Genomic DNA, 27,314 nt, shown 5'->3' with positions numbered 1-27,314 from the left:
CATATGGTGGTGACAGCTATTGTAAAAGGGTTTCTCTGGAAATTAAAAAAAAATTAAATTAAATTGTGGTGATAGTTGCACAACTCTGTGATTATACTATAAACCATTTAAGTATATTCCTTAATTGGATAAATTTGGTTACCAAGTGAATTATATCTCAATAAAACTTTGGTTGTTGTTGGTCGTAGGGTTTGAACTCTGGGCTTGGACACTGTCCCTACACTCTTCAGCTCAAGGTGAACACTCTACCACTTGAGCCACAGTGTCACTTCCAGTTTTCTAGGGGCTTATTGGCGATAAGAAGCTCACGGACTTTCCTGCCCAGGCTGGCTTTGAACCATGATCCTCAGATCTCAGCCTCCTGAGTAGCTAGGATTACAGGTGTGAGCCACCGGCACCCACCTCAATAAAACTTATTTTTTAAACTGTCTTTAAAGTTTGTCCCATGTTTTCTCACAAGAAAATCTGCTTGATTATATCAGAGGCTGCATATTTACTTTTGAACTACTTATGGCTTTTGAAAACATTAGTATCTCCATTGGCTATGACCATTCCCACTCAAAAAGACAGTAAGACAGTGAAAGTCTATAAAAGACACAGCTGGAAGCATTTGGGGCCCACAGTGAGAAGGATTATCCTTGTAACCCCAGCAGCCTTTGTAGACCAGTGGAATAATGGACTTTAGAACATGATCAGTGAGAAAATATAAACGAGTAAGAGGTTTCCAATGTCAAATATTTTGCCATGAGTCAGGCTGTCTTCTGAGCCATGAGTCAGACCCTGTCCTAAATAGAAGAAACACCCTAAGCTGTAAGACACAAAGAGCTTCACTGGGGACTTGGAAGATGGCAGTTACTTTGAAGGCCTTGAATTCATCCTGAAGCATCAGGTTCTCCAATTTTCAAGCTCACTCAATTCTGCTTTTCAGGAAATGAATATATGTTTGCAGGGTTTTAATTATAAAGTGAGATCTCATGCTGAATATAACAGTCAAGGTCATACAGCTTGAGCGCTGACTGTTCAGATGACTTTAAAGTGTGTAGAAGGTAGGGAAGGGAAAATAGCAAGCACCAAGTGAAGTACCATCTTATATAATGTAAATCAGAAAACTGTATTGAGAGTAAAGATGCTTTTATCTTCCAGAAGAAATAAAGTCTCATGCAGTTAAATGATATGAGTGGCTAGATAGAGATCTGCTATAGAAGTATTTCAAAACAAGCAGAGGCTCTGTTTGGAAAGAACTAGCTTGTTAGAGTAAAAAATGTAGGGAGGAGTATTAATTCAGCAAACAAATCAGTGAGTGGGCCAAAGGTTAAAAATGGTGGCCCTATAGTTTAGAGCCATTTCTTCTTGTTGTTGTTTAAAAAAAAACTACAAGTGAAGAATTTTAAGGTCCCCAACACAAAGAAATGATGTGTTTAAGGAAAGTGAAATTATTTGATCATAACACATTACATACATGTATTGAAAACATTGTGTCCCCTATGTCCCCTTAAAAGATTTTTAAAAATAATATTATAACCTATGTTTAAGAATTAAACCTTTTGGAATCCTTCTTCCATCTACTGAGGATGCAGATAAATATGTAGCCCCTTTATGAAAACAGCTAAGTCCTTCAACTAGTTCTGGGAGGAGTTTATTTAGGAGGCAACTGTCATCTTGAGGTCAGGATGTTTCAAAATTACTCTGAATTTCTTATAAGTAGATACAGTACAGCTTTCTTTGACCCTCACTGTGTGCTGGATTGGGAATTCTGACAGCACCCCAGACAGACCTTTAGATAGCACTTCAATTATTATTTTTGAGGTTACTGTTTTTTAATCTTACTTTCCCACTAGACAGTGAATTTCTCAAGAATCGAATCATAATGTTGTCATTTGTGTGACTTTCAGTTATCAAAGATTTCTTATCAGATTATGAACGAGCCTACTTTCCTATCTCTGGTAAATAGTATTTCATTTTCAGGTGGACCTTAGACCCTCTGGCTTATTCCCAGATTAAGTAATTCAAAGGTTGACACCATACCTGGCCAGTGATATACCACATACCAGTCTGTGGTAGATCAGACTGCACTTAGAGACTGAGTTCCACTAGTATTGAGGTTGGTCTTGAAAATGGATGCCTCACTTGAAATTGCTCACTGCAGTGGATTTACTTAGTATCACTCTATTGGCTGCAAGTGAAACGTTTTCCAAATGGTGTTGTGACATGGACTGCAGACATCTCAGCCAATTCCCTCCCTCCCCCGCTGGGGAGCCGGTGAGATTTATCTGTTATCCCTGCCATGTTTATGTGGGATACTAAAGCAATAAATTGTTCAAGACACCCACAGGGCCTGAAAGAGTTCACATGCCTTCCCTGGGGCCTGTATTCTCAGGAGGAGTGAGAGAGAAATTCAGCCATTGAAGGTTCTGATTTATATCTCAGGACATGATGGAGATCCTTGATATGAAATCAGAAATCTTATGATCCTGTATCTTCCAGATCTTCCAATTTAATACCAGCCCATGTCTTCTTTTGCTTTGTTCTTTTAACTCATTAAAAATATTCTTTCTCGGGGCTGGGAAGGTGACTCAGTGGTAGAGTGCTTGCCTTGCATGCCTGAGGCCCTGGGTTCAACTCCTCAGCACCACATAAGAAAAAAGAAAAAAAAAAATTCTTTCTCTGACATTGCAATGCTAGAGTGGGTTGTGTGGGCAAGCAAATGCATTTTCATCACATCCTTGAGTTATGATCCTTCTATTTATGCTATGTAAATGTCATAATAGACCGAATCTTCTTCTGGACTGCCTGTGTCAGTGCTGACACTATCTCAATTTGGAGGGGGCGGGGGAGGGAGGGAGGGATGGAAGGAGGAAGGGAAGGAGGGAGTACTGGCATATTCCCATAATCCCAGCATTTGGGACACTGAGGCAGTTAGATTATAAATTTGGGGCCAGCCTGGTCTACATAATGGGAGCTGTCTCAAAGAAAAAGAGACACACACAGAGAAAACTCATAAGATGGACGGCACCAACCTGTTTGAGCCAGTTACTATTAACAGAGCTGAGAGAGCTCTCTGGGAATACCTCTTCATTCTGTTCCCAAGGATCCCATTGCCAGAGAAAAGAAGACAGAAATGTGTTGTTTTAATTTCTGAGAACACCCACAGATGGACTTTGGATTGGAGAAATCTGTATTTGTTGAAACCTTTGGCCAGAGTTATAAATCTACATGCTGCGTGGCAGTGATGTCTCTACTCTGGAACAGAGAACAAAGAGCATTTCGGTTAGTCACAGAGCAAATCACTGAAGAAGCAGAAACAAATGTTGAAGCTGTCCACCCCTCCTTTGCTTTACCTTCTCTACTAGACGTTTCCTGGAGAGTTCTAGCTCATAATCTGAAATTTTAAATGACAAAAAATAGCGTCAAAACCATTCTCCAAGTCCTAGAAGTCTTCCTCTAACAATGAAAAATTCAGATTTTCTTCATGAAGACATAAAAATCTCAAAGTAGCCAACAATTTGGAAGCCAGAGTTTTTCTGCATTATTGAGGTGAGAGAATAACAAAATTCCCGTGTCATAAAATGAACAATGCTCGCCACATGTGATAACACTCTTTAAAACACTTTTTTCAAATTTATCTTTTCATTGTAAAAAAAAAAATTTAAAGGATTAAATTTTTTCATAATCCCACCAAAATACATTTTGTTCTCCAGGCTCTTTTGTGATTAGAAATATGATAAACCAGTTAAATCTTACAGAATAAAAAGGATGCCTACCTTGGATTTTTAAATTTTACATTCGGCACCCGATAAGAGAGAACATCAATGCATACTTGGACAGGGACTTTTCCAAGATTTTACAATCAGGTATGAAAATTGTGAAAGCAAGCCATTTCCGTGAAAGTATGTGCAACACTATATTCTCCGGGAAGCTCCGGCATTACAGAAAAAACTACTCTAACTAGCCAAATCCTGGAGTCCTTGCTAGCAAGAGCACAGCCAGTGATGATCAGAAGGATTTCAGAGGTGTGTAACACTACCCCTGAGTTCTTATCACAGATACTGAGATTCCGGCAATTAAAACTAAGGAAAAGGCCAGGCACTGGTGGCTCATGCATGTAAACCTAGATACTCAGGAGACTGAGAGACCTGAGAGTTGCAGTTTGAAGCCAGCCCAAGAAGGCAAAGCCAGGAGACTTGTCACCAATTAATCACCAAAGAAACTAGCAGCAGAACGGTGGCTCAAGTAGGAAAGAATGAAAAAGAAGTGCAGGAGAAGTACCCAAGCCCTGGGTTCAAGCCCCCAGACCAGCAAGAGTAAAAAAAGAAAATAGATTGAAAGCCACTGAATGGATATAAACAGAAGACATACCTACTTACAAAAAGACTATGGTTTGTGTGTATATCATCCCTTCTTAAAATTTTTTTATTTACTTTTTACTCTACCTTTTTTTAAGCTCACTTTCCAATGCATTATTTAATTTCCAACTCTTACGGGAAAAAAGAAAAGGAAACAATTCACCTCTAAGGCAGAATTGGTCTTATAGTCTCTCTAAAGGGTGCATAAGAAGAGTTCTGCATAAGAAGAGAGAGATTTTGCACCTATGCAACAGCCATACTCACAAGACAATATATTGGAAATGATCTGTACAACTTGGGGGAAATAGGGGAGAGAAAGAGGGAGGGGATAACAAGTTAGACAAGAAATGTAATCACTACCTTACTTATGTAACTGTAACCCCTCTGTACACCACCTTGACAATGAAATTAAAAGAAAAGAAAAGAGCAAGTGAGAAGAGAAAGAGTTCCCAGCATGAAACAAGTCACCTGGACATCAAAATTCCACAGAGACTGAGCTAAGGCATGAAGCTAATAGGTGGCAGATACGCATCCAGCTACCTTAACTCTCTACTACCTTGTTTCCACCTCATGCCCCAGCACTGACAGTTCATAAAGGTTGAACATTGCAGCTGTCCACTTTAATCTAAAGTCAAAATTGCAACTCCTTCTTGTCTCCCCCAGGGAGCACCATAAAATCAATCACTATAAAAAGTAGCACTGTAAAAAGTGAAGTGTCCAAGGAACGGCTCAGGACCCCTGGTGAGTTACTTTTGACTCCTCTCAAGGTTGCCAGATTCTGGAGGGACAGTGAGTGAGAACTTAGTGTTTTGAGTACTGACTTGCAATCTGGGATGATGACAAATTCTAGAGAGTTTTCTCAATGTAAATGTACTTAATGACATTAAAATCTACACTTGAAACTTGTTACGATTGTAAATTTTATGTGATGTAATGCTATGTAGATTTTTATCACAACTGAAAATAAATATAATGACCCTTACATGTTCCCCATTCAGAAAGAGACCAAGGTTACAAATGCAAGAAAAAAGAAATGAAAGATGCTGGGTTTTTTAGACAGACTGGAGAAATACTTAAAATACTTTATATAATTATTTTGTGATTCAAGGCTTCTCCAAGTAGAAAGGAAAGAAAGGAATAGTAAGTATCCTGAAATAAGGCAAGCTTTAATAAACAAACAAAAGGAAATAATTTTTATATCTTATTGCATGACAATGGAATAAATTACAAGTCAACAGTAAGAGAAAATAAAGAAAACATAGAAACATATAGATATTGAGCAATATACTTTCTTTAATGATCAGCAGATGATTTAAGAAGTCAAGCTCAAAATTTAAAAAGCAATGAAAACAAAGGAAAATGAATATCCCGCTCATTAGACTCTGTATGATGCAGATAGTTCTAAGAAGGAACCTTATACCTGTGACTGCTCACATTACAAAACCAGAGAGATCTCAAGTAAATACCATAATGAAACATCTCAGTGTCTTAGATAAAGTAGTAGATATTTAAAAAGTAATAAAAATCAAAGGAGAAGCGAGGTGCCTACGGCTCACACATACAATCCTAGCTACTCAAGAGACTGAAATCTGAGGACCAGGGTTCAAAGCCAGCCTGGGCAAGAAAGTTTGTGAAACTCTTACCTCCACTAAATTACCAAAAAAGCTGGAAGTGTGGCTATGGCTCTAGTGGTACAGTGCTAGTCTTGAGCACAAAAGCACAGGGACAGCATCCACGCCCAGAGTTCAAACCCCAGGACTCAAACAAACAAAAAAAATCAAAGGGAAATTAATAAAATACAGATAAAAAGAACAGTAGAATGCATCAATAAAACAAAGATGTAGTTCTTGGAAAAGTTAATAAAATATATGTCTTAGTCAAACTAACCAAGAGAAAAAGAGAAAGACTCAAATTAATACAACTCAAATGATACCTTGAATATCACTGAAATCCAGATCATGAGGAAATATTCGGAAAATCTGTATTCCAATAAATTGGAAAATATAAATCAATTTCCAGATGCATGAGCCTACTAAAATTGACCCAAGAGTATAAAATCAACCTAAATAGATCCATAACAAGCAATTTAATCAATGCAACAATGTAAAAAGTTTCCCAACAAAAGAAAATCCAGACAGCTTTATTGCTGAATTCCACCACATCTATAAACAAAAGACATGAATGCTCCCCAAACTAGCCCATAAGAGAAAAATAAAACCCTTCCAAATTTGTTGTATGAAGCTAGCATTATCCTCACACCAAAATGGTCGGTGGCTTATGCCTGTAATCCTAGCTACTTGGCGGGTTGGAGACCTAAGAGCTACAGTTTCCTGCCTAGGCAGGAAAGTCCATGAGACTCTTATCTCCAATTAACTATCAGAAAGTGGAAATGGTGCATGGCTCAAAGTGGTAGAGTATTAGCCTTGAGCACAAAAGCTCAGGGACAGTGCTCTGAGATCAGGCAAAAAAAAAAAAAAAAGGATGACAGCAAGGAAGGAAAGAAGGAAGAAAGGAAGATAAGAAGAGAAAGAGAAGGTTATGACCAATCTCTTTGATGAGGTTTCGGTTGAGTGATGGCAGAAATCTTTCTGACAAGGACCACTGGCACATGATGTTAACTGGCATTGATGTTTGTGTTGCCATATTAAAAAAAAAAAAAAAAAAAAAAAAAAAAAAAAGCTCCTGATCTTGAATTTAGTGAATTTTGAGTCCTGCCTAGAGTTACTTGCTTTGGCTGGGCCAGATCACATCATTCTGCCTTATATGGCCTCAGACAGGACATGACTTACCCTTAATCTATTGGATAGATTTTGTGGAGAATGGTGACCACAGACTGAGTGAGAAAGAGGGAAGTGTGTAGATGTCAGTAACAGAAAAATGCAGGTTCAAATCTCAGTTACCACTATCTTGGGGTCTGAAAAACCATTTTGTTCTTCTTAGCTTCTCATGCTGGGATTTATAATTCCTACATCAGAAAATGGGGAATAAAATGGTGACAATTGGTGGATGTCCGTCACACATAAAAGACATTCTGATAATGAGAAGAAAGTCAGCAAGAAAGTTTTCAATGGAGGTAGCTGCAATTGTTCCCAGATTATAATAAAAATAGCTAGCTAATGCAGCACTAACATTATCCCCAGGACTGTTCTAAGTACTTTATGAACTCTTGGAAAAATCCAGAGATAAGCACACTGATTGTCTCCACTTTACACTTAAAGAAATTGAAGCTTAAAGAGAGGTTAAGATACTTGCTGAGTATCACAAAGATAATTATTGCTGCTGGAGTCCATATTCCAAACTCAGGAAATGTAGAGCAGGGATGAAATTTAATAGACTCCTAAGGAATGAATTTGCTATGTATAAAGTCATGGATTTTAGTTTTAATAAATGAAATGACTAGAGAAGACAAAAGAAACTGTTTTAAATCCCTGGGGGAGGGCTGCGGGTATAGCTTAGTGATAGAGGATGTGCTTACCATGCATAAAGCCTCAAATTCAATCTTTATCACCAAATAAGATAAATGCCCTATAGCAAATCATAGAAAGGTTTTTAATGGTCATACTAAATTTCTGTCTCACACTAATTCCACAAATGAAGATAATGAAACATAAATTTCCATATCAGATTTATAAGATATTTCATTTTGGACACTGAATGGACATGGACATGTTGAAAGATAAAGTATTACAGTTTTTATTACTTCGAGCTCTCATAGTTTTGGTAATTTTCAAAATTAAAAGTTTGAGTATAGATACAGTTCAATAGGTACATTTTCCAAATTACTAATGCAAAAGAAATGGATAGCTTACCAGCACAACTATGTTTATTGCAGCCTTATTTACCATAGTTAAGATATTGAACAAACCCAGATGCCCCTCAGTAGATGAATGGATCAAGACAATGTGGTATATATACACAATGGAATTCTATACCTCCATCAGAAAGAATGACATGCCCCATTTGTTAGGAAATGGAAAGACTTGGAAAAAAATATATTCAGTGAAGTAAGCCAGGCTCAATGAAACATAGGTCCCATGGTTTCCCTTATTTGCAATAACTAGTATATGTCTGGGACATGTAGAAAAGGTCAAAAGCTATGTACATATGACTAGATAAGATGATGTTAAGTGAAATGAACCCCAAGATAGGGACACAAGTGGTTTTTCCTTTCTTGCTATTGTTTCTAATGTATTTATAATGTACCATGTGATTTTTTTTTGTTGCTTTGTATGTTCCCTCCCCCACGGTATAACCCCTGTTTTCACTGTATTTGGTGTTGGTGCCCTGCCTCTTGTATATACACTTCTCTAATTTGGGGAGGGGAAGAGAAAAAAACAAAATGCTTAAATAGGGATACAGGTTGACCCATTGTAACAACGAGATGTACAAAACACTATATTTTTTATTGTGAAAATACTGTACAGAGGGGTTACAATTACATGGGCAAGATAATGAGTACATTTCTTATCAAGCATTGTAGCCTCCTCCTTTGTTTCCCCTTCCCATCCCTTCCCATCCTCCCCCCTCCCCCCCCATCCTCCCCTCACCCCACCCCGCACCAAAGTTGTAAAGTTTGTTTTTGACATAACAACTTGTACATCTCATTGTTGCAATGGGTCCACCTATATCCCTATTTAAACGATTTGTTTTTTCCCTTTCCCTCCACAAGTTATACCAACATGAAATACAGTGAAAGCAGGGGTTATACTGTGGGATAGGGACATACAAAGCAACTAAGAAATAATCTTTTTTTTAACCCTTCAATGCTGAGGGCTGAACCCGGGCCTTCATCATAAGCTAAGTGAGTGCTCTACCACCAAGCTACTTCTCCAGCCCTAAGAAATAATCTTATAAATGTGTTAGAAACAATCACATGAAAGAAAAAAAAACATTTGAATACATATCTTAGGGTTCATTTCCCTAACATCAACTTATCTGAACTTTTCTGCTTGACTAAGACATATACTAGATATTGCAAATAAGGGAAACCATGGGACTTATGTTTCTTTGGGCCTGGATTACTTCACTTAATATAATTTTTTTCCAAGCCTTTCCATTTCCTAACAAATAGGGCAATGTCATTCTTTCTGATGGAGGCATAGAATTCTATTGTGTATATATACCACATTTTCACTAGCCGTATAACGGACAAGGGTCTCATATCTAAAATATACCTGGAACTCAAAAAATTAAATCCCCCAACAACAAATCTTCAAACAAACAACTGCCCAATAAATAAGTGGGCTAAAGACTTAAAGAGAAACTTCTCTGAAGAGGAAAGAAGGATGGCCAATAGACACATGAAGAAATGTTCAACCTCCCTAGCCATAAAAGAAATGCAAATCAAAACAGCATTGAGATACCACCTCACCCCAGTTAGAATGGCTATAATCAAGAACTCTGATAACAACAGATGCTGGAGGGGATGTGGACAGAAGGGAACCTTACTGCATTGTTGGTGGGAGTGTAAACTTGTTCATCCACTTTGGAAAGTAGTATGGAGGTTCCTCAAAAGACTCCACATAGAGCTCCCCTATGACCCAGCAATCCCACTTTTGGGCATTTACCCAAATGCTTACAAACAAGACCACACTAAAGCTACCAGCATGACTATATTTATTGCAGCATTATTTACTATAGCTAAGATATGAAACCAACCCAGATGCCCCTCAGTAGATGAATGGATCAAAATACTATATTGAAAAAGGAACTTTACAATTTAGGCTGGGAGGGGAGTGTAGCTGTGGAGGTGGGAGGGGGAAGGTATGGTAGGGGAAAAATAAAGGAGGAGGCAACAATGCTTGATAGGAAATGGACTCATTACCTTGATCATGTAACTGTAACCCCTCTGTACAGTATTTTTACAATAAAAAAACTTTTAAAAAAAGAAATGGATAGGTTATAAAATTCAGACCATAAATTGTTTACAGTAGGACTATCCTTCTAAAAACAACTTGTGTCAAGCTACAGTGGCTCACACTGTACTTCTAGCTACTTAGGAGACTGAGATCTGAGGCTCAAAATTCAAAGCCAGCTATGGCAGGAAGTCTATGAAATTCGTATTGCCAATTAGCCACCAAAAAGCCTGAAGTAAAGCTATGGCGCTATGGCTCAAGTGGTAGGGAGCTAGCACTGAGCACAAAATCTCAGGGCCAGTACCCAGGCTCTGAGTTCAAGCCCTAGGACCAGCACACACACACACACACACACACACACACACACACACACACACACATGCACACGCACACACACACACATGCACACACACAACCCTTACATATAATTAAAGTGGTACCAAAATGTTACCTAATGTATACTAAGCATATCCTAGAAGAGCTTCACCTTGGTTCCTTTACTTGTTCAACTGACAGGAATTCTGAGAAGTAAGTATGGCTGCACACACCTACAAATTCCATGGATAAATAGATAATCTGCTTGGAAGTGAATGGTCCAAGGCAAATTTAATTATAGAAGATTTTTCATCACTTTTTTTTTTACTCAATAGATTATCTTTAGGTATTAGAACAACATCAGTACAGATCAATATTGGTAGAATAAGATAAACTTCATAAACCCAATTATCTTTTGATTGACAAATAAAAGAATATTGAGGAGCATTCAAGATAGTGGAAAAAATGAGGAAAATAAAAGAAAATAATAGAATTCAAAGCAAAAACAATCTATAAAATAGTAGTATTATAAAATCTACTTTGACAACAATAAAGCCTTAAAAGATATAATCAAGGGCTGGGAATGTGGCTTAGTGGTAGAGTGATTGCCTAGTATGCAGGAAGTCCTTGGTTCAATTCCTCAGTACCACATAAATGGAAAAAGCTAGAAATGGTGCTGTGATTCAAGTGGTAGAGTGCTAGCCATGAGCAAAAGAAGCTCAGGGACAAGCTCCAGGACTGGCAAAGAAAAATAATAATCAAAAAGTGTAATGAAGAGCAGAAATTGTGTTTTTAGTAATATATTAATTAATTTATTTGTTTACATATTTATTTTATGCAAGTGCTAGGCCTTCAACTTAGGGCCTGGCACTCACTTGGCTTTTTTCTGCTTGACAATGGGTACTTTACCATTTAAGCTACATATCTACTTCCAGCTTTTTGCTGGTTAGTTGGAGATAAGAGTTTCACAGAGTTTTCTGCCAACGCTGGCTTCAAACCATAATTCTCAGTCTCCTGAGAAGCTAGGATTATAGACATAAACCACTGGTTCCAAGCTCAAAGAAGGAATTTTGAGAGATTTGTTAGTATGAAAAAAAACTTAATTAGAAGAAGGGATATAGTACATATATTACAATCCTAATAAAATAAGGATAAGTTTTAAGCACCATAGAAATTACCAAAATTAATTCAAGAGGATGCAAGAAAGTAAATATATCAATAACAACAGAAGAAATGACTACCATAGTATTAACTATATCCTCAAGAAATAGTAGATCCCAACGGTAATATTATATAAATTATTAACGACAAAAAAGCTATGAAATTCATTTGTATCTAGAATATATTTAATGCTAAATTTTCACAAAGATAGGAAACTAGAAAGCATAAACCAATAAAATATTTGAATATATGCAAACATTATAATCAAATTTTAAGACCAGATTTACATTAGAACAGCAGCATATCCTGATCTGACTTAAATATACCTCTACTCTTGAGGGCTTGACTATCATAATTGTAATTTATTACTTTGAACAACTTGAGGGGAAGATCTAGGTGATATACTTGATAGATGTCAAATTTTCCATTGCTTATTCAAACAATAGCAACAAAGTCTTTTGATAACAGGAATGGAAGGTAAATCTCTGGCTCAGTATTGCCTGTCCACCAGAAACCTAAAGCAAACTTAAACTTTGCTCTTATGTCACCCTGAACAAACATCAAAGAAGCTTATTTAAGTTCCTGGTCAGCAGAAAGCCCTCGTCTGTGCAATCTATTTTTATTTAGTTAGCTTTTTTTATTTAGTTAGTTATTTTTATTATCTTTAAGCAGTTAGTTGCACAGAGGCATTTCAATTCAACATGTCAGTTTGTGAGTACAATGCATCTTTCAAGTACCTGGTATCCTAGAATTTTACTTCTGATCTCCTAGAACCCATTCAGCTATATATATCCAGCCCCCAAATAAAATGGAAGAATGCAAGTGAGGCCTTTGTCTTTACTTCCAAAATGTCTGTCCTCACTGCAGTATACTGAAAAAAATGTGATCATGTGACTGTACCTTCCTGAGAAGCAGGAAGAAGCTGGCTCTGGCTGTGTGTCTGTGCTTGCAAAGAACTGGAGAGTGGTTCTGGCTCCCTGCCTCTGTCAGACCGTGTGACCATATACCTTCCTGCACTCCTGCCATCCTGAAAGAAAATGACTTAATCCTGTGCAGCTGCTAGTTTGGTCTCAAATGTAAGAGTTCTGAGTGCTACATAATCCAAACAGCAAATATATGGACACAGTTCCTTATAGGTTGATGGCCAATGAATGAAGAGTTCACTGCTCCTCCCTATTCTCCACCCAAAATTGTGAGTGGATCAGGGAAGAACTATAATAAAACTCCACTTGGAAAACATAGAAAGATTTCCATCAACTCAAAAAGACAAGGTCCTGACAGATCGATATCCAAACTTGAAATATCTGCACACATGAAACATTAGGAGGCAACCACTCTTACTTGTAGAGCAAGAAGGCTTCTTGGGCATGAAATAGCATTCAGAAATAATCAAAGTTGGGGAGATGGGGAGGGAAAGGATGGTAGGGGAAAAACAAAGGAGGGAGTATCAATGCTCGATAGGAAATGTACTCATTACCTTACTCATGTAACTGTAACCCCTCTGTATAGTATCTTTACAATAAAACATATATTTTAAAAAAGAAATAATAGAGTGAAAAATAAACAGGGGCCAGAAGCAGTGACTCATTGCTGGAATCCCAGTTGAGCAGAGGTAGAGATTGAGAAGATCACAGTTCTAGAGTAGCCCCAGGAAAATCTCGGTGAAACCCCTTTATCCACCAATAAGATGAGCATGGTGACATGCACCTATGATTTCAGCTACACAGGAAGATGTAGCAGGAAGATCATAGCCCAGGGCAGCCCCATAAAACATACGCCTATTTGAAAAGTAACTTAAAAGGGAGCTGAGAGAATGGCTCAAGTGGAAGAGAACTTACCTAGCTAGTGTGAGACTGTGAGTCCTCTCTATCCTTATTTTTCATTTATGTATGTGAATGCTTAACTTATTCCCCAAATTGAGAAAGGCTTTGGAGTGGAGGCCAATATATGATAATACCTGCCAGCACTTACAAGCTATGTGACACTGAGTTGTATTCTCACTGTTAACAAATTTGAAATAATTCATGCTTCTTTGTCTTATTTCAAATGATTAGATGAGAAAGAGTGTCTAACACATAACTGATATTTAGAATCTTCTGTTTTAGGCCAGGATGCCATAACAAAATGCCTGGGCTGAATGGCTTCAAAAAAAGAAACTAGAGTCCAGGCACCATTGGCGCATACCTGTAATCCTAGCTGCTCAGGAGGCTAAGATCAGAAGATGGTGGTTCGAAGCCAGCTCAGGCAGCAAAACCCATGAGACATTTATCTCGAATTAATCACGGAAAAAGCCACAAGTAGCAACTGTGGCTCAAGTGGTAGAAAGCTAGCCTTAAGCAAAAAGAAGCTCAGGGGTAGAACCCAAGCCCAGAGTTGTTGACAAACTTGTTTCTTGCAGTTCTAGAGACTTCAAATCCCAAGTCATTCTGAAGTCTCTTCTCTTGGCTTTAGATAGCTGGCATCCTACTGTGTGCTCAAGAGACTTCTTTGTGTGCATGTTTGAAAGGTGAGGGAAAGAAAGTTAAGCGCTCTCTCTCTCTCCTCTCTCTATCTCTGTCTCTCTCTCTCCCCTTCCATCCCCACCACAATATCCAAACTCTTTGCCCATGTCCATTCTAGATGTGAATCAAAATTCTGCCAAAAGGGAAGAATGAATACCTGCCCAGATCTTAGTTTCTACTGAACAGATGTTACGGAATATATTTCAGGATTTCATATGTAAGTTGGGATTTCATTTTAATTCCGATAATATATTCCACGGTTTTTCTCCTTAAGCCCCTAGGAAGCACAGAACAGGTTTACTTTCCCCAGCAGAGTTAGAAAGAAACTATTTTGTCACTGATCTATTTCAGAACGAGTTCCGGAAGGGCCGAAGGGGCTCAAAGTCAAGTGGGATTGGACAGAAGGCAGTCTGTACCATGCTTAACTAAAATCTTTCCTATGTACTCTTTGCAAACTCCCCTGAAGGTAAAACACACCAGGGATCTTTTACACATCTGCCTTCATTCCGGTTTGATCTCAGTCACCTCAGTAATAATGGAAATTTTCTATAAAAAGACTGTAGAGAATTAATTCTTTTTAAAATAGAATTCTTGGAATTAAAAAAAAGACTTCAGAGAATTTTTATTTAAAAAGTTTCCACTCAAGAGTTACTTTAATCTTCAAATTCCTAAAATGTTTTGCTAATCATTATTGCGAATTTCATTGCTCTGCTCAAAACTTTATCCCTCTGATCACGAATTGTCATGCACCATGGAGAAACTGAAGTCACCAAGGTTACTCGTCATATGTTGATTGGCTGACAACAATTTTAATGTATGGTCTAGTCCCTGTGCTCATTCATATCTACACCTTCGGCCACTTTCCCCAAACTCAAGCTAAAGCAAACCTTCAGGTAGCTAAAATTCAGTGTCTGCGCATAGCCTACCACCTTGTAAATCCTCTGATATTTGTGCCATCATCCATCCCTTCCTTTCTCCAAGTGGCTCCTTCTCTTCACTCTCTAAACATCCTCTTGCCAAGACCATAACAAAAACATCCCCTTCCTGGGACTCACTCTAAAGATTGTTTATGTTATAATTGCCTCTTAAAGAGTAGACTTTCTTAGTATAACAATCAATATAATGCCTAAATACTAGTAGATACTTTTTAATCCAGTTTCCCTGAATCGGAAAAGTTGGGAGCACCTCAAACCTTTAATAACTCTTTTTTTAAGATTAAATAAATAGAAATAATGGGAAAACATTCTGCAAAAGCTAGAGGCATAGCACAAGTGGTACAACACTTACTCAGCAAGTGTAAGGTCCTAGATTCAACCCCCAACACTGAAAATAGTCAAACATTCGGCAAGATTATACAATAGAGGATCATTCAAGGTCATTCATACAAACTAGCAAACAACAATCCAAAAAGGAAAGTAAGAAAACAAATTCATTTATGATAAAATTGAAACAATAAAATATTTAGCAATAAATTTTAAAAGTATAATATATGTATCTTGAAATCTAAACCATCATAATAAATGGTTTCAGAGGCTTACACCACTAAAACTTACCTACATAAATTGACAAAGTATCTTAAAAGTCATATGGAAATACAGAGGAGCCAGAAACACTAATCTTTTAAAAAGAATAATAATGATGTATGCATTATCCTGCCCATGTAATTGTAGCCCCTCTGTACAGTATGTTCTCAAATAAAATAAAATAAAATAAAAGAATAATAATGGACTTTGAAAACACACTTTTTCAAAATGTATAGCAGTGTCACTGTTATCAAGACAGTATACTATAGTCATGGGTAGATTCATAGATAAATGGAATAGAATTGAGAGTTCAGAAATGACCCTGACATGAAAGATTAATTTTTTATATTAATGCCAAAAATTTCCATGGGCAAAGAGTGCTGATACAACTACATTTCCAACTGAAATCCATAGTTTAGATATCAGTTATATGTGAAAAAGCTTGAAAGTCATCACTCCCAACCTCTCAGTGACAAAACGACATGGACAAACTACAAAATCAGTTTCTATACACGGACATTTCAAGAGGTTGTAAACAGCCAAACTAACATCTAAACAGTTTATTTCAAAGAATCACTGAGATCTGAGCTACTAGGTCAGAAATAACTTGAACTATAAATAAACAGGAACATTGTAATGATGTTGACCAATTGGTAGGGAGTGAATAGGGCCTATCAGAAAAGTGAGAAATACCTCTGAGGGCTTTAGTCATTCGGGAGAGGCCTGACATTCATGACCTTTGCCTCCAGGAATGCTGTCAGTCACATTTTCATAGTGAAGAGTCAGGGGAAAAAATCCTTATGACAGTAGGTAAGAAGGAAAAGAGCATACTCTATAATATTACCGATTTCTACTTTTCAGGGTAAAGTCTTAACTAGAGAAGTACATTGTCCTTCCTCTAGTACCTTCTCTCCCTCCAGTAAGGACTGGGGATATTTGGGGTTTAGAAATGCTTGTGATGATCAAACCTCAGAGACCATAAGACTAGAAAATTTACCCCTTCAATTTTTTACAACTATAACAATAAGGACTCTAATATAAAGATATTTAGAAGCAATTACAAACTAATATCTTTCATGAACATAGATGTAAAGTCTCTTATTTACTAATATCAGCAAATAAAATACAATAATGCATAAAAGCTATTATGAAACATGACAAAATGGAATTATTTACTGTATGGAGCCTGATTCAAAATTCAAATCAATATAATACACCACAACCATTAATATAATCCACCATATCAACTAGCTGAAAAAGAAAACTATGTTATCAATCAGTGCAAAAAAAAAAAAGATTTGACAAAATCCAACATCAATTCTTGATATAAAAATACCCAAAAATTAACAGAGGTCAATTTTCTCAACTTGATAAAGAAAATCTAAAGAAAAGTAAACCCTTCCATTAGTATCATGATGCAAATTAGGTGCTTTATCTATGACATGAGGAAAAAAGCAAAGATATTGTTCTCTCACCATTCACATTCAGTTTATACTGGAAGTCCTAGCCAATGTGATAGATTCAAAAAACAAATAAAAGAAATCAAAGGCCTAAATAACACATATTCCATGATCATGGATTACATATTCAATGTTACTAAGAAATTGCTTCTTTGTAGTTTGATCAATAGATTGAACCTCCCATTCAAAATCACAGAAAACAATATCACAGAAAAAAATATCAACAAATTCAAATACAAAAGACCTAATGTACCAAACACAGCAATGAAAAAGACAGAAGTCAGATTTCATTGCAACAGTAAGGAAGACAATGTGGTATTGAAGAAAGAACAGACATATCAAGACACCTGTGTAGAGAAAGAGCCCAGAAATAAACCTGCACAGTCAACTGATCTTTTACAAAGGAAAAAGCAATTTAAGCTAGGTACTGGTGGCTCACACCTGTGATCCCAGCTATCCCGAAGGCTGAGATCTGAACATCACAATTCAAAGCCAGCCCAGGCAGGGAAATCCATCATTATCTCCAATTAACCAGCAAAAGAAGCAAATATGGAGCTGTGGCTTAAGTGAGAGAGCACTAGCCTTGAACAAAAAAGTCCTGAGTTCAAGTCCCAGGACCAACACCAAAGGAAAATAAATTAATACAGAAAGGATGGTTATTTCCACAAGTAGACCCAGACAACTAAAAGTCTATGTGCAATAATTAAAATGGGACAAATCGTTTTTTTTCTTTTTTTTTCTGTTAGTCATAGGGCTTGAAGTATGGGACTAGGAACTGTCCCTCCGTTCTTCAGCTCAAGGCAAGCACTCTACCACTTAAGCCACAGTGCCACTTCTGGTTTTCTAGTGGTTAATTGGAGATAAGAGTCTCACAGACTTTCCTGCCCAGGCTGGCTTTGAACTGTGATCCTCAGATCTCAGCCTCCTGAGTAGCTAGGATAACAGGCGTGAGCCACTGGCTCACAATGAATCATAGGCCTAAATATAAAATACAAAACTATAAAATTTCTAGAAGAAAACAAATGATAATTTGTGCTTTGTTAAGATTTAGTTTTTCTTTTCTACAAAAGACACTCAATATGATGAAAAGGTAACTCACAGACTGGGAGGAAACATTTGCAAAACACATATCTGATGAAAGCTATATGTGCAAAGTAAATAAAATGTCTTAAAATTGAACCGCAGGATAACAGGTCAATTTAAAAATGGACAGATATCTGAACAGACACCATCACAAAAAAGACATACATAATATGGGAACTTACTGTATGAAAGATGCTCAAAATCACGCATAATGAAGGAATTACAAATTTTAAAACTGTAAAATAGCATTAATCAGACTGTCCAAAAGGCTGACAAGACCAGCTGCGCCTGGTGGTATACTTCCTGCAATCTGAGCTACATCAAAGGCATGTATAGGAGGATCACAGTCTGGGGCAAGATTTGGAGGGAAAATAAAAAGCAATGCTAGGCCCAATCTGAAAAACAGCTAAAGCAAAGACATGGCTCAAGAGGTACAAAGCTTGCTTAGCCAGTGTGAGACTTTGTGTCCAAACTCTACTGCTACCAAAGAAACAGGAAAATCACTAATAATACAAATTACTTCCAAAGATGTGAGGCAACAGAAATTCTCATTTGATGCCAGCAGAAGTATAAGATGATAAAGCCACTACAGAAAATTTACAAAGCTAAACATAACAGGCTTGTGCTCCCAGATAGTTAATCAAATGTTTTGAAAATGTATGTCTGCACAAAAGCTTACATATAAATATTTAGAGCAGGTATATTTATAACTGCTAATAACTAAAGGCAACTAAGATACCTGGCAATCAATGAATATATAAATATACTATGATGAATCTACACAATGGAATATGAATTGTCAGCCACAAAAATGGATAGATGAATCTTAAATGCATATTATTATGCAAAAAGCCAGCCTAAAAATGTGCCATATATGTGGAAATATATCATTTTAATTTCACAACATTTTGAAGAAGATACAACTACAGAGACAGTTAAAATATGGGTAGTTGTCAGGAATTTGAAATGTAAGAAGATTGTGCAAAAATGAGGTACATTGAAAGGACACTGTATGATACTAGAACTAAGTGTGTAGGACCATGAATTTGCCCAAGGATCTTGAATTTAACAGTACAAAGCAAATCTTTATGCATGCAAATATCAAAAACTCAGTCAGGAGGTTAGGGAAATCCCAAGATGGAATGAATAATGTTACAAATCAATATAATTATTAAGATGTTCCAAGGGAGTTGGGTGGGAATGGTGCCAATCTAAGTAACTTTGGTAATTAGTGCAGTCTGTAAAACCAGAAGCTGAAGAAACTATGTGTAAGTGCTATCTTCTGATTGATAAAATTTTCCCAGTGGGGGTTCATGCTAACAGTTCTGACATTGCTGTAAACCTCAAATGATAAGTTAAATGAAGGAAGGACAGAGGGGAACATAATATAGATGCAGACATTGTATGCAAAATTATTTGTAGATGTGTACATGTCCCAAGTGTATATGCACCCACATTTCTATAAATGGCCCAGAAGCCATGATATATAAGTAACAATGAGGACATCTTGTGCCCAGATATTGGCTTAATATCTTTCTCAATAACAGGAACTCAGGGTTCCTTGGAGAAATGGCTGAATGGCTGATGCTGTAACTGGGACAAGTAGTAAAGAAACACACACACACACACACACACACACACACACACACACACACACACACACACACACACACACACACACTAAGTTTGTCAAAGACACACTGCCAATGCTCAAAAACAATTTCTCAGTGGCTACGAAGAATCACGTTAAGCAACAAAGGTGCTAGTCAATTATAATACTAAGCATAAGATAAATATCCATTCATTCATACTGATATGAATTCAGCAACTGATTGAATAAGTAAAAATATTAATTCAGGAGAAGAGCCATGTCTCCCATGTGGAAATCCCCAAATACATTTGCAGATGCCCTAACCTCAGAGACGTACATCCTGCTGTCCATCCTTGAGCACAGAAGTCATAGAGAGTCTTCAGTCTAAGAAACACCACATGGAAAAATAAAGGATCACTTTACAATGGAGAAACCCAACAAGCATTACTTCAACCAGGTGATTGATGTCAATGTCAACAAGAAAGTCAGATGAACAGCATGTACTTTTGATAATATGTCATTAAAAATTAAATAACTAGTGGAAGATACATATTTCCAGTCTAAACATGAGGAACGCATCAGTTAAATCCCAATGGAAAAACATGTTACAGTTGAATTTACAATATACCTGGTCAAGGTTCTTCAAAACTGTCAAGATGATCAACAGCAAGAAAAGTCTGAGACCCTGGCACAGCCAGGGCACAAACTCATAAGGCAGGAGGAGTGACATGGAGTGTGGGATAGTTGATGGGATTCTAGAAGAGAATGGAAAACAACTCAAATGAACTCTAAGTCTGGCTCTGGTGGCTCACACATATAACCCTAGTTACTCAAGAGATTAAGGCTTGAGGAACAAGATTTGAAACAAGCACAGGCAAGAAAATCCTTGAGGCTCTTATAAAAATAGTGCTGTGGATCAAGTGGTGAAATTCCATTCTTGAGTGAAAAAGCTAAAGGACAGTGCCCAGGCCTTAAGTTCAAGCCCCATATTGGTGCTCTCTCTCTCTCTCTCTCTCTCTCTCTCTCTCTCTCTCTCTCTCTCTCTCTCTCTCTCTCTCTCTCTCTCTCTCTCTCTCTCATACACACACACACACACACACTCACACACACACAAATCATAGACCAACATATAAGTGCTAAAACCATAAATTCTTTGAGTAAATCTTCATGACACTGGTTTTCAAAACAAAAGTAAAATCATGAGAAAAGAAAAATCTATACATTTCATAAAAATTAAAAATAGTTGTGCTTCAAAGAATACCATCATGAAAAAAAACAAAGAATAGAAGAAAGTATTTTCAAATTACATGTATAGTGTTTTACTAAAGCACTTATGGGTTGACATTGGTGAACTAGTAATGAGCATAACTAACCTCCAAGAAGGTGACTCATATTGGATTCCTGGCCAAACCAGGAAACGTGCCAGTGGCTTGCATCTGTAATCCTATCTGGTTTGCTGAGTCTGAGAGGGTTGTAGCTTGAGACCAGCCTAGGTAGAAAAGTTTACAAGACCTCTTTTTAACAAAGAATTGGCATGGTGGTATATACCAATCATCCCAGCATAAAATAGGTAGATCTCAGATTATATATGCATGCACCAGGGCAGGAAGGATCAGTGGAAAAATAGAGGGCTTCAGAGGAATTCTACAAGGCCTTCCAAGCAGAGCTCACACCAATACTCCTTCAACTCTTCAATGAAATTGAAAGAGAAAGTTCACTACCGAACTTATTCTATGAAGCCATCATAACCCTCATCCCAAAACCAGGCAGGGACTCATCAAAGAAAGAGAACTATAGACCTATTTCTTTGATGATCATTCATGCAAAACTTCTCAACAAAATTTTGGCCAATCAACTTCAACAATTTATCCAAAAAATCATACACCATGATCAAACAGGATTCATTTCATGGATGCAAAGTTGGTTCAATATACACAAATCAATTAATATAATTCATCACATCAACAAGAGCAAGGATAAGAACTACATGGTTATCTCAATAGATGCAGAAAAAGCATTTGACAAGACCCAACACTCCTTTATGATGAAGGATCTGGTAAATTAGGAATCCAGGGAACATTCCTCAATACAATAAAGGCTGTATATGACAAACCTACAGCCAGCATCATACTTTTTTTTATTTGTTTATTTTTTTTATTGTGAGAATACCATACAGAGGAGTTACAATTACATGGGCGAGATAACGAGTACATTTCTTATCAAGCATTGTTGCCTCCTCCTTTGTTGCCCCTTCCCTTCCCTTCCCATACTCCCCCTCTTCCCCCTATTCGATCCTCCCCCCACCCCCACCAAAGTTGTAAAGTTCGTTTTTCGACATAAGGACTTGTACATCTCATTGTTGCAATGGGTCCACCTCTATCCCTAGTTAAACAATTTGTTTTTTCCCTTCCCCTCCACAAAGTATACCAACATCAAATACAGTGAAAGCATGGGTTATACCGTGGGCGAGGGACACATAGAAATCATCTTATAAATATGTTAGAAATGATTGTATGAAAGGGAATGAAAGGGTTCATTCCCCTAACATCAACTTATCTGACCTTTTCTGCTTGACTCATACATATACTAGTTATTACAAATAAGGGAAACCACAGGACCTATGTTTCTTTGGGCCTGGCTTATTTCATTTAAGATAATTTTTTCCAAGTCTTTCCATTTCCTAACAAATGGGGCATTGTCATTCTTTCTGATGGAGGCATAGAATTCCATTGTGTATATATACCACTTTTTCTTGATCCATTCATCCTTGGTGAAAAACTAAAGCCATTTCCTCTTAACTCAGGAATGAGACAAGGACGTCCACTCTCTCCACTTCTCTTCAACCTAGTATTAGAATGCCTAGCTACAGCAATAAGACAAGATGCAAACACAAAAGGGATCCAAATAGGGAAAGATGAAGTAAAACTCTCCCTCTTTGCAGATGATATGATTTTGTATTTAAATCCTGTGGACTCCACTCCCAAATTACACAAGCTGATTCAAAACTCTGGCAAAGTAGCAGGGTATAAAATTAACCCTCAAAAATCAATGGCTTTTCTGTATGTCAACAATGAGAAAAGCGTGGCTGAAATCAGGAAAGTAATTTATTCATAATAGCCCACAAAAATTAAAATACCTAGGAATTAACTTAACCAAAGAAGTGAAGGAGCTCTATGATGAAAACTTTAAAAACCTGAAAAAGGAAATCAAAACAGAACTTAGAAAGTGGCAAAAACTCCCATGCTACTGGATTGGACGGATCAACATCATGAAAATGGCAATACTTCCCAAGACTATCTATCGATTCAATGCAATACCTATCCATTTCCAACCTCATTCTTCAAGGAAATAGAAGAGGCAATCCAAAACTTCATATGGAACAACAAAAGACCCCAACAAGCAAAAACGATCCTTAACAGAAAGAACACTGCTGGAAGAATATCAATAACAAATTTCAAACTCTACTACAAATCCATAGTAATCAAAATGGCTTGGTACTGGCACAAGAACAGACCTCAGGAACAATGGAATAGAATTGAAAACCCAGAAACAAACCTACAGACCTACAGCCATCTAATCTTCGATAAGGGGGCTAAAAACATAGAATGGAAAAAAGACAGCCTCTTCAGTAAATGATACTGGCAAAATTGGTTAATCACTTGTAGAAAACTAAAGCTAGATCCTTATACATCACCCTGCACTATAATCAACTCCAAATGGATCAAAGACCTCAGAGTCAAAGCAGACAATCTGAAAACATTACAGGATGGAATAGGAGAAACCCTAGGTCTCCTTGTTACAGGCTGAAATTTTCTTAATAGAGACCCAGAAACACAACAAATCAAAGAAAGGTTGGACAAATGGGATTGCATGAAGCTGCAGAGCTTCTGCATGGCAAAGGACATAACTAGCAAGATCAATAGAAAGCACACGGATTGGGAGAAGATCTTCACTAGCCATACAATGGACAAGGGTCTAAAATCTAAAATATACCTGCAACTCAAAAAATTAAATCCCCCAACAACAAATCTTCAAACAAACAACTGCCCAATAAATAAGTAGGCTAAAGACTTAAAGAGAAACTTCTCTGAAGAGGAAAGAAGGATGGCCAATAGACACATGAAGAAATGCTAAACCTCCATAGCCATAAAAGAAATGCAAATCAAAACAACATTGAGATACCACCTCACCCCAGTTAGAATGACTATAATCAAGAACTCTAATAACAACAGATGCTGGAGGGGATGTGGACAGAAGGGAACCTTACTGCATTGTTGGTGGGAGTGTAAACTTGTTCATCCACTTTGGAAAGTAGTATGGAGGTTCCTCAAAAGACTCCATATAGAGCTCCCCTATGACCCAGAAATCCCACTTTTGGGCATTTACTCAAGTGATCACAAACAAGAGCACACTAATTTACCATAACTAAGATATAGAACCAACCCAGATGCCCCTCAGTAGATGAATGAATCAAGAAAAAGTGGTATATATACACAATGGAATTCTATGCCTCCATCAGAAGGAATGACATTGCCTTATTTGTTAGGAAATGGAAAGGCTTGGAAAAAAATTATATTAAGTGAAGTAATTCAGGCCCAAAGAAACATTGGTCTCATGGTTTCCCTTATTTGCAATTACTATTATATATCTGAGACAAGTAGAAGAAGTCAGATAAGTTGATGTTAGGCAAAATGAACCCCAAGATAAGGACTCAAAATATCTTTTCTTTCTTGCAATTGTTTCTAACATATTTATAAGATGATTTCTTTGTTGCTTTATATGTCTCTCCCTCATGGTATAACCCCTGTTTTCACTGTATTTGATGTTGGTATAATTTGTGGAGGGGAAGGGAAAAAACAAATTGTTTAAATAGGGATACAGGTGGACCCATTGCAACAATGAGATGTACAAGACGTTATGTCAAAAAAAACAAACTTTAAAACTTTGGCCGAGGGGTGGGGAGGGTGAGAAGGGGGATGGGGGAGGGGGGTGGGTGATGGGAAGGAGAAACAAAGGAGGAGGCAACAATGCTTGATTAGAAATGTACTCATTACCTTGCCCATGTAATTGTAACTGGTCTGTATGGTATTTTCACAATAAAAAAAATAGAGGGCTGATGGTGTGCCCTGGGTGTGGTTAGACTACCTGACAAGCAAGTGTGAGGCCCCGAGTTCAAACCTCAGCAAAAAGAAAGCACTTGTACCCAGGATTATATGTCCTAGATAAGAAAACAGAATTGAGCTGCACCCACACAGATAAGTATCTCAAAAATGGAAAAGACAGCTAATCCAATGTAAAAATGGATAAAGGATGGTAACAGACAATTCTCCAAGGAAGATATATAAGTGGCTTCTAAGCTACGAAAGCGACAGCCATCAAGGAAATACAAACTCAAACCACAACGAAACCATTTCACGCCCACTAGGATAGCTCTAATCAAAAGACAGATGATGGAAATACTGGAGCCCCTATTCACTGCAAGTGCGAATGTAAATTGGTGCAACAGTTTGAGAATAAGAGAATCAACCTCTTCTACTTTTCTGCTCCGACATGTCTACCCCGTATCCAAAATACCTCAATTGCCTCTGCCCTTCTGCAGGGATGACCACTCAATGTTTAGGATCTCAGGATAGCACACAGCACGAGTGGCAGAGCTCAGAGCTCTCCACTTCGCTCTCAACCACCATTCCTCCTTGTAAGGCTCGACATGTCTGTGCCTCAGAGATGGACTAGGAAACTGTATGTGAGGATAGTTTTTGGACAAGACCACCTGTTCTTCAACTTCCTTTTTCAGAATTAATAGAAAGCACTTGATACTCTCTCAACTCCTCTTCTATATCCTATAGAAAAATATGTAAAACTGCTTATTTTATTTCTTTTCATACGCATATATATTATCCATACTGTCATGTATATTTTTATCTAGGACATAATTCTTCATGGAAGAGAAGGAAGGAATGACATTCTCTCTGTTCATGTTTTATAGCCTATATCCAATAGCACCTACTTCCTGAACTCTCAGCTGATTTGAGTGGCCACATTATCGTTTGCTTCCTTGAATCTCCTAGGTGCACCATGCTTTTTTTTGGCAGGGGGTGGGGGTCAGTATGGGGTTACTACCTTATGCTAAGCTTTTATTCTGTGATCCACTCTCTATACAGCAGATGTCTAGGCTCTCTAATATTTTTATAGGTGATTATATTATTGTTTGGTTTTTATTTATTTTTATTTTTATTCTTTTGTCAATTATGGAGTTTGAACTAAGGGCCTGGGTGCTGTCCCTGAGCCTGTTTGTACTCAAGGCTGGCATTCTACCACTTGTGCCACAGCACCAATCCAGCTTTTTCTGAGTAGTTTCATTGGAGATAAGAATCTCACAGACTTTCCTTCCCCAGGTTGGCTTCAAAACACAATCCTAAGATCTCAGGCTCCTGAGTAACCACCAAAGCCCAGTTAAATTTTTATTAATATAAATTAATTGTTCAAAGGTATTTCACTGTGGTATTTACATAAATGTATATCACACACTTTGAGCAAAATCATCTTGTCTATTTTACTCATTCTTCGCCTGCTCTCCAGTGGGTTTCATTGTATCATCACTCTCACTATTGTTAGAGTCATTTAAGAACAAAGACTGTTTTACTTTCCTATACTCTCAACATGTAGCCTAAGTTAGTGCCAAGTGAGTGAATGAATAAATGAATGAACCAGCTTGATGTTCTTTTTGTAGTCACATGGGGGTCCTTCGGAGGGCCCTGCTGTCTGGTTATCATCATTGCTCTAACAGCATCTTCTTGCTCTTGTACTGGATCTCTGGAGGAGGCATGCAGGACAGTGAGAATGATATAGAATCATGAAGCATCTCGAATCTACAACGGGACAGCCATGCGGCCTGGAAGAGCTTACCTCTCTATATCTCAATTGCATATCTGTCGATAATAAAAGTTATTTTCAGTTCTAACATCCTAGGATTCCTGAAATGACAGGTCTTAGTTCCAATGAAGAGATAAACTACAAAAAAATAAATCTTTGAATTTAGTAAATAGATGTCTTTTCTTACATCCTAATTGTTAGTTCTGCCTTGAATGTCTGCAACATATATATATATATATGTACACATATATATATAATTACATATATTATATACACACATATATACATACACACCATGTCAAGGGACTCTCTGTGTTAACTATGTATTTATTGCTATAAGACCATTTTGTTCTGTCTTCACCTGGGATGCTTCCAAAGATCATCTAACGTACATACCTACAGCCAGTTCAGATTCAGCCAGCCAGACTCCCAGAACCATGCTCTTGATCCTGCTACTTCTCCAGGGCACATGGGTAGCACCAGCCTTCTCTTCTTCCCCCAGAAGCACTGGCTGCCATTCCAGTGCTATGTACTTCATTGGAAAATTCAACTGTGGTTCTAACAAGAAGGGGTCGTTCAGAAAGTTGTGAGGAGAGAACACAGTCCCCA

The 27,314-nt window shown here is 37.5% G+C and overlaps 1 long non-coding RNA gene across 2 annotated transcripts; it reads right to left on the bottom strand.

Moving 5' to 3' along the window:
* Positions 1-3,023: 3,023 nt before the first annotated feature.
* On the bottom strand, positions 3,024-27,299 carry LOC138829079 (uncharacterized). Of its 2 annotated transcripts, XR_011372483.1 has the most exons (5): positions 27,102-27,299; positions 21,206-21,321; positions 20,461-20,587; positions 3,339-3,379; positions 3,024-3,240 (listed from the first exon to the last, which is right to left on the bottom strand). It is a non-coding gene; the product is annotated as an uncharacterized lncRNA (long non-coding RNA). The 2 variants fall into 2 exon arrangements; XR_011372482.1 differs by lacking the exons at positions 20,461-20,587; positions 21,206-21,321.
* Between the last annotated feature and the right edge of the window lie 15 nt (positions 27,300-27,314).

This window comes from Dipodomys merriami, unplaced genomic scaffold (assembly GCF_024711535.1).
Source record: "Dipodomys merriami isolate MVZ:Mamm:240054 unplaced genomic scaffold, mDipMer1.0.p SCAF_17, whole genome shotgun sequence".
Lineage (NCBI taxonomy): Eukaryota > Metazoa > Chordata > Mammalia > Rodentia > Heteromyidae > Dipodomys > Dipodomys merriami.
The sequence above is the reverse complement of the archived record's forward strand: the minus strand, read 5'-3'. Positions and strand labels throughout refer to the sequence as shown.